Here is an 8,366-nt window from a genome sequence, read left to right as displayed (position 1 = left end):
TATAATAATATTTTCTCCCATCACTAGTAGAGACCAACTGCCAATCAGTACCAGGCAAATCTACCATTGAAACTGGAGTAGGCTGCACAGAAACTTGGTGAGCCTCCCCTTTAAAGCCAGCAGGTTTATCATACGTCGATTCCCCTGTCACGACATTATAATAGTACATAATTCCTGCTTCAGTCTTGTGGGCAGTCCAAGCATCTAGTTAATCATTAGCGGCATCCTCACTTTGAGTCATAATGGCATTTATTTATTTTTGTCATCAGCATGTTCTGAAATTACTTCTGCCTGCAAACCAGGAGTTCCCCTAAAGTGATGACCGGAACCAGAAAATGTAGAAATACCAACAGGGCCCACAGGAGTAACACCGGGAGGTTGAGAATCAGGTACTGGAACTGTAGGAAGAGTAACACCGCGTGCTGGAAATGGAAAGGGGCCAGGAAAAGCAGCAGGATATTGATGAAATGGTGGCCTAGGTAGTCCTCTTGTTCGAGATGCAAGGTGCAGGTTATGTTATTGCAGTATGTTTTCATGGCCATGAGTGCAGGACATGAATTGATGATGATGATCAAACAAGGCTGCAAGTCGACTTGGCATATGCAGGGCAAAGCAATGTTCATGGTCAAGGTTTGTGAGCTACTGCAGGGCGTTTCCATGGCTTCATTGCAACCTCTGATATGGTTTTGGACATAATTATCACTTGCTGCAGATTGAATGCAGGTTTGACATGTGGTTTGGCAAGAATGTGCATGGTGTCGTTACAAGACCATTTGGTGAGTGAAACCTCTGTTGTACACAACTCCTTCCATTCTTCCATGCTAACTGGGACTTTGGTGGTTGCATTTGGCCTGGGCAAGGTTTCATCTAGCAGTAGGCACTTTTTGTAGCACACTCCTCATGCCTTTGTCCAATAGCAGCAAGGCAAAACAAAAAGGCAATGGGGCTAGTGGATCAAACATGTATCGTGAGCTATTTCTTGGTTCAAGCCAAGGGTGATAAGCACTGACATGGTTGGATTGTTAGAGGATTCCTTGGTCATTCGTTAAGGGCAGACCAATGGCAAATGGTTAACGGTCCAAAAGCTACAAAGTCATGGTGCACCATATGTGTTACTTGTAATGGAAGCTACCAAGAAAACATCAATAAACATGAGGATGGGATGTACATTGAAGCAAAAGGGTCATGCCAAGTTTGGATGGGCAAAAGCAAGTGAGGGTTGACTTTGGTCAAAGTTGACCCAAAAGTCAATTGTTGACCAAAGTCAACAAATTGGTCAAAGTTCATTTTTTTTTGTATTTTTCTTGTAAATGGAATTCAATGGACTATTATGGGTGAATTTAGGGTTTAATGAATTTGGGTTGACTTTGGTCAAAGTTGACCAAAAAGTCAACTGTTGACCAAAGTCAACAGTTGGTCAAAAATGCCAAATTTTGTATTTTCTTGTATGGACTCACGTGTAATGGTTTACAATGACATGAAATGGATTGAAATGGATTAACAAATGGTTTGAAGTTGGTTTCTAAATTGTTTTGTCTTATGACTTGAATGTTTGACTTTTGAAAAATAACTTGACTGATAATGCACATGAACAAGGCCATGAAATGACACCATAAGGTCAGGATTTTGACATAGTATCCATGAACCAATAACATGACTAGCAAGTGGCTTGAAACACAAGAAGCTTGATTGTTCAGATGACCAAGACCATATGTGCATTAACAATCACATGAACAAACACCATGACTTTGGACCAAGACCAATCCTCATATAAACCAAAGTAAGGTTAGGCCAAGCATGCTAAACAAACATAAAAATTTAGGACCAAAATCGGGGTATGACACTTTCAAACTTAATTTTTGTTAAAAGTAATGCACCCAATTTAAAATTTGTATCACGAACTACGATGTTTTGATCCCTCATTTTTATGTTGGTATATAGGCACAAGTCCGAAGGTCTTGTCAAACACAAAAATATAATTAATGAATTCTTTTCTCATCCCCCCATTCTATTTGTTTGTAAACATCACTTTGTCCAAAATACATATGCACACAAGAAAGGGCTCCCTAGGAGTACCTAGAACACTTTGGGTGCTAACACCTTCCCTCTGTGTAACCAACCCCCTTACCTATAATCTCTGACATTTTATTAGTTTTGATTTGAAAACTTCTTACTTTTGGGTTTTGTTCGTACTTTTTCCCTTTTTCCTTGGAAACAATAAAAGTGTGGTGGCGACTCTTGTTATTTGATATCTTGTTTATCCATAGCTTGATGATCATGAATTTACCACTACAGATAGAGCGAGAGTGTGAGACGAGACCTTTAAGTCAATATTTTCTATATAACGCAATAGAATCATATTTAGTGCCCAAATTCTACCTAATCCCTTAGGAACACAGTATCCATATTTCGGACTGGTTTTTATCATAATTTTTAAACCGTTAGAAATTAGTATTTTCATTCTCGTTCATAACCTTATAACCTTTAGCCTTAGCTTTGCACTGCAATAATAGATAACATTAGCTTGACCATTAGTCTTTGTGGGTTCGATAATCTTTTAAAACTACACGATAGATTGTGCACTTGCAGTCATCATCTGACAGACACGTCTGAATGGGATCAAGTTTTTGGCGTCGTTGCTGGGAATAATTAGTCAATATTGTGATTCCTCTGTTGCGCAATATAGACTAAGGCAACAAATTTTCTCTTTTTTTCTTTGTCGATTGTATGTCAGACACTCGCTCTCAAAGCAAGGAGTTATAGCAACCAATTGAGGATATCAAACATAATCTTAATCTAAAATTCCGAATCAACAATTTTCATATTAAATACGATCTTCTAGATCCTAATATCCCATTTTCATAACCATAACCAATTATGGCCGAAAGACCACAAAATTGTCCATTGGAGTATTATGTTGTTCCATCGCAAGCAGAACCACATAACAGCATTGTTGCCCCTGCCATTAATTGAAACGATTTTGAGTTGAAATCTTCGTCGTTATCAGCCATTCAACAAAACCAATTCTCAGGTAGTCCTACAGACGACCCTAACTTACATTTATCAGTGTTTGTGCAGTACGCAGTGTCGCATTACGCGAAAAACCGGCGGGAAAACAAGAACAACAGAGTCGCCACCGTGCGTTATTTATCCCAAAAGAGGGAAAGGAAACGCTCAGAGTAAACCTGGAACAGACATGGTCTCGCGACCAAAGAGAATGGGATCGGGAGTCGGTTATGCGAAGGGAAGGTATTAGCACCCCTACGCATCCGTCGTACTCGACGGGATCCATGCACAATAGAAAGGAAAATGGTTGCTAAACACTGCTCACACTCACACACACTGGCTGAAAGAGACACAAGAAAACAGACTGAAACGGACTCGGCAGGATACCGCATCCTGGGCCTACTTAGTCTATCAGGCATAGACATCAGAGTCGAAGTAGTTCGGACTGGGGAAACGACACATGCTCGCTAGGATATCGCATCCTATGCATACGTATCTCCTTGGACGAAGGAGAATCAGAGCATTCGTAGCTCGGCTGACACGCACACAAACAAACACAGGCAAAAGCAAACGTGGAGCCCGAATGCCAATCACTGGACTTACATCAGCATCCGAACCAAAACACACACAGGAAACCAACTGCCAATCGCTGGACTTACGTCGGACTCCAACCAGAACACACACAAGGATGGTTAAGACACAAAGGGTTGACAAAGAAAAAGGGCGCCCGGAGAGATCAGCTCATCTCCTGCCTACGTACCTCATCTGGTATGAGGATCAGGGCGACGTAGTTCCCCTACGCAGGGAAAAAGGACTAGCCTAACCAGATAACAGAGGGAGACACAACACTAGGGAGACTACGACTCGAGCCTAGATGTTGTCATGCAAAATCATCCCTAAGTTAAGGTTTCTAGCTAACTGGCACAGGGAGCCAGCCTATCCTAAACATGACTTGCACAGGAAGCAAGCCACACCTAACCTAACTTGCACAGGAAGCAAGTTTAAACTAAACCTAACTTGCACAGGAAGCAAGTCTAAACTAAATCTAACTTGCACAGGAAGCAAGTCAAACAAACACACAATCACAAGTAGCACACACTATATACAAGCAATGGGCTCAAACAAGGTTAGGTTTTAGTCGAGGGGTCATATCAACCTCAACAAACAAACCACTGGAATCGGGTTAAAAGTGCTCTTAACCTTGCCATTGAGGGGCTAAGGTGAAGCAGATGAAAGGAGATGAGGGGTGTGCCTCATTGCTTTTATCCCTGGTCAGGGAGAGCATTTGAATATCAGAAGGTGTGGGAGTTCAGAAAGTAGGAACTTTATCCACAAGTTAGACTCTATAGATCTTGGGTTCTTACTCACTATGCATCAACACAGGTAGTGTGAGCAAGGTGAGTGACACACAGACTAGCAGGGGATAGATTGCATATCCCTTGGGTTCTGCCAATTGCCTCTTCACTTAGGAGGTCTTTGCATATGTACAAGGACAATTTTAAACAATCAAAAACATTTCCTCTTAAGGAGGACTTCAGACAGTTGCCTGGCCAAGTAACAGGCCAGGTCTTCCAGACTACATGAAGATAGAAAGGTATACCTCAATGCAAATTGCTTATCAAGCAAAGCAAAGCAAAAGTTCACAAGGAACTGAGCAACTAAAAGTACCTGAAACCAGTTAGACAACATTAGTACACAACTTCAAAATTAAAGCAAAAGGAAACAGATATCAACCAGTCAACACAAACAGGCTAAGTGTGCAATGCACAAAGCTCAAGGCATGTGAGCCAAGCAACCTACAAAACAAATGGATTAGTCATGATAAACAAGCATACACAATCAATTTGAATTGGTCTCATTGGATAATTGTTGGTTAACCTGAAAAAATGAGCTCAAATGTGAGTAACAGGACCACTAGGACAAGCCTAGGGTCAAAAGGGGATGAGAAAAGCAAAACAGCAAATGGCAAGTGTCCAAAATCAAGTTCAAACAATCAAGAAACAAACCCAATTGGTTTTACATTCATATCAATCATCATCATCATTTCATGAACAAATTAGGTCAAGGCATGGCATTTAGAAGCTCATAGAAGTCAACAGCAAGACTTGAATCAAAAGCAAACCCAAACATTTCAAAAAATCATCAAATAAATCATGATCAATCACAACCCACAGCATGGTAAGCATGTCAAATTTCAACTCATTTAGACAAGTAGAAAGTGGTCAATGAAAATCAGAAAGGCAAAGCAATTCTAAACATGCTCAAAGAAGTCAAACAAACATACATCAACTTAAAAAAATCATAAATCAGGGATGGCATATGAGAAATGAATGGGACTAAAACCATGGCAAAGCTTAAGATGTCTAGTAATCACATGTCAAATTTCATGTCCATCTAATAAAGTATGAGGATTTCACAAATGAAATGGTAACAAGTGTCACAAAAAGTCAACATATGACCAAACAGGGGAGAAAAATCTCAAACAATTAGGAAATGCCACAAATAAATCCAAGAAAAATCAAATGTAAACTAGACATACTCAAGTGAATTCATGCAAAAAATCAAAGCATTTTGAGGTCAAGAGGCATGGTAATGAAAAATCATCAAGTTGCACATCAATGGTGTGACACAAATTGTCACACCCTACTTCAAAAAATCATAACTCAATGACCAGAGATGATAAATTCATAAACTCTATACCAAAATCACCAGGGATGTGTCTAGTTTATGCACAAAAAATTTGGGAGCCATTGGTCAAAGTTTCATCATTTCACAAATGTTTTGGTAAAAGGTACAAAATATTGTCACATGTCACAAACCCTAATACCAATTAAAATCCACTTATCCAAAAAAATCAGGAAAAAATATGATAATAAACTAGAGATTGTGATGAACACAATGCAAAAATTCCCATGAAATTTGGATTTAAAATGAAAGACTTATGAATTTTGCAAGTTTGTGTATCAAATTGAAATAAACATTGAAAACAAATATGATTTAATGGGTCAAGTGGCACGGGCGATGGCAAATTTGTAAATACCGGACCAACTAATCAAAACGCAGCGCTTCACACATGCAAATGGAATGTTCTGATTGGTTGAGGCAATGGCACAGTAACACGCCCATGCAATGCACGTGAACAGGAAGAAAAATCTGGGAAATTAGGGTTTAACGCTACAGTGCATTCATCATCTTTATCCAAATTCGTGAATTTTTAATGTGCCCAGAAAATCAAATTGGATACATCATTGGACTCAGCAAACATCACACAACACGAATCCATCATTCATTTGCATTGAATCAAGCCAAGCATCAAGAATCGAGCAAAAACAAATATGAACAACAAACTTTAAAACTAGATTTCTCTCAGCATAAGCAACCAAAATGCACGATTCAAAGCTTAATGAAACCAGCAAAGTGAGATCTATTAGAAGCATGTCATGGTTTAGCAAATGGTGGAAATCGAAATCTTACTTGTTTTTGAAGAAAATGTAGAAACAGTTGTTGTTTGGTGATGCAAGCTCAAAACAGATGCACACAAAGCTTCCAAATGCTGAATGGTGAAGGATGTTTAGCTCAGGAAAGCTTGGAATGACTTTAATCCCAATCTGCCATTGATGAGGGCTTCATGTAGCAGTATGCTTTTCTTTGATTACAGCTGGGAAAAGATGCTTGAAATGTGCTCAAAATAGATGTTGAATGATGAAGCAACCAAACAAGAACCTTGCTCCTTTGAGTTTTTTGGTCGAAAATTAAAAATGAAGGAAATGGAGATTTTGAGAGAAATGGATTTCTGTTGGTTTTCAGTGGCTGCTAGGGCTTCAATCAGAAAGAAAATGATCTTATATACTTCTGTCTTAAGTTGGTTAAGCAAGGTTAATGGAAGTTTAATCATGATTTGCTAAAAATGACAACTTTGCTAATTGGTCACTTTTGCTTAAATGGTGAGGTGCAAGGCCAAGGCTGCGAAATTGGGCTTTGTAACATGTCAAAAATGCAAATTCTGATCAATTCCAAATGGCCAAAATGATTGAAAATGGTTATTTCAAAAAGTCAAATTTCACCCTCACTTGAAATTAATTCAAGTAAGTTCAAAAATGCCATTTTGATCTATGATGTTTTGATGAATTATGGTTACATATTTGGAAAGAGGGGATCAAATGTGACTTGTTGCAAAAAACCCCACCCAATTTGGCCAAATGGTTTGAGAGATATGGCCTTTTGAAGTTCAAAAAGTTTTGAGAATGAATTGATCATAACTTGCCAACCATACATGGGAATTGAGTGTTCTTGGACTTTTTGGAAATGGGAGAACAAGATCTTCAACTTTCATGTTGGGCAAAAATTCATTTGAAGCTTGTATCATGATGTAAGTTTAGGATCAAGAAGTTTCCATTTTTGGCAAGTTTCAATTACAGGTCAAGTTTCTATTTTTGGAAATTTCTTGTCTGGCTTCAAATTCTTCCATGATGATGTTTGACATGTTATATGAGGCCTATATGGACATGAAGGAACCCTCTCAAACCAATTCCCACCTCAAAACCATAAAATCAAGCCCAGTTGACCAAGGTTGACTTTTTAGGGTTTCTGGCAAACTGTGCATTGACTGATGACTTCTGAACATCCAATCCTTGACCAAAACACTTCAAGAGGACCCCTAGGTCATATGAACATGTTGGACCAACCCTAGGGCCTTGGCTCAATGAAAATTGTCCTTGATTGCTTGATTGACTGATCTCCTGATCAGTTTGACCTAGTTCTCCTGACTGGCTTGTACTTGAGGCAAAGGGACAATGCAATGCTATGCAGTGGACCATATTATGTTATGACCTAATATGAGAATGTATGTACAATGATAGGTGCAAATTTGAGGTGCTACACGCAGACACAGTGAAAGTAAATGGTGTCAGTCAAGAAGAGATTAGACTATGCCTTTTCCCTTTTTCCTTAAGGGATAGAGCTAGAGCTTGGCTCCAGTCTCTACCTTCAAACTCAGTAACCACATAGGACGAGTTGAAGAAAGTCTTCTTAGCTCGATATTTTCCACCAAGCAAAACAGCTAATGCTAAGAGCTCAAATCAACGGATTTAAGCAAAAAGACAATGAGTCTCTTTCAGATGCTTGAGAGAGATACAAGGACATGACGCGACTTTGTCCATATTATGGACTTGAAGAATGGTTGATTATCCATACTTTCTACAATGGTTTGTTGTATAACACTAAGATGAATTTAAGCGCTGCCGCTGGCGGAGCTCTAATGGACAAACCATATGTCGAAGCTTATGAACTCATAGAGAATATGGCTCAAAATAATTTTCAATGGGGAGGAGAACGTGTTATTATAGAAAAACCAACTTAGA

The sequence above is a fragment of the Lathyrus oleraceus genome, chromosome 5, assembly GCF_024323335.1.
Source record: "Lathyrus oleraceus cultivar Zhongwan6 chromosome 5, CAAS_Psat_ZW6_1.0, whole genome shotgun sequence".
Taxonomy (NCBI): domain Eukaryota; kingdom Viridiplantae; phylum Streptophyta; class Magnoliopsida; order Fabales; family Fabaceae; genus Lathyrus; species Lathyrus oleraceus.
This window is presented reverse-complemented; position numbering follows the sequence as displayed.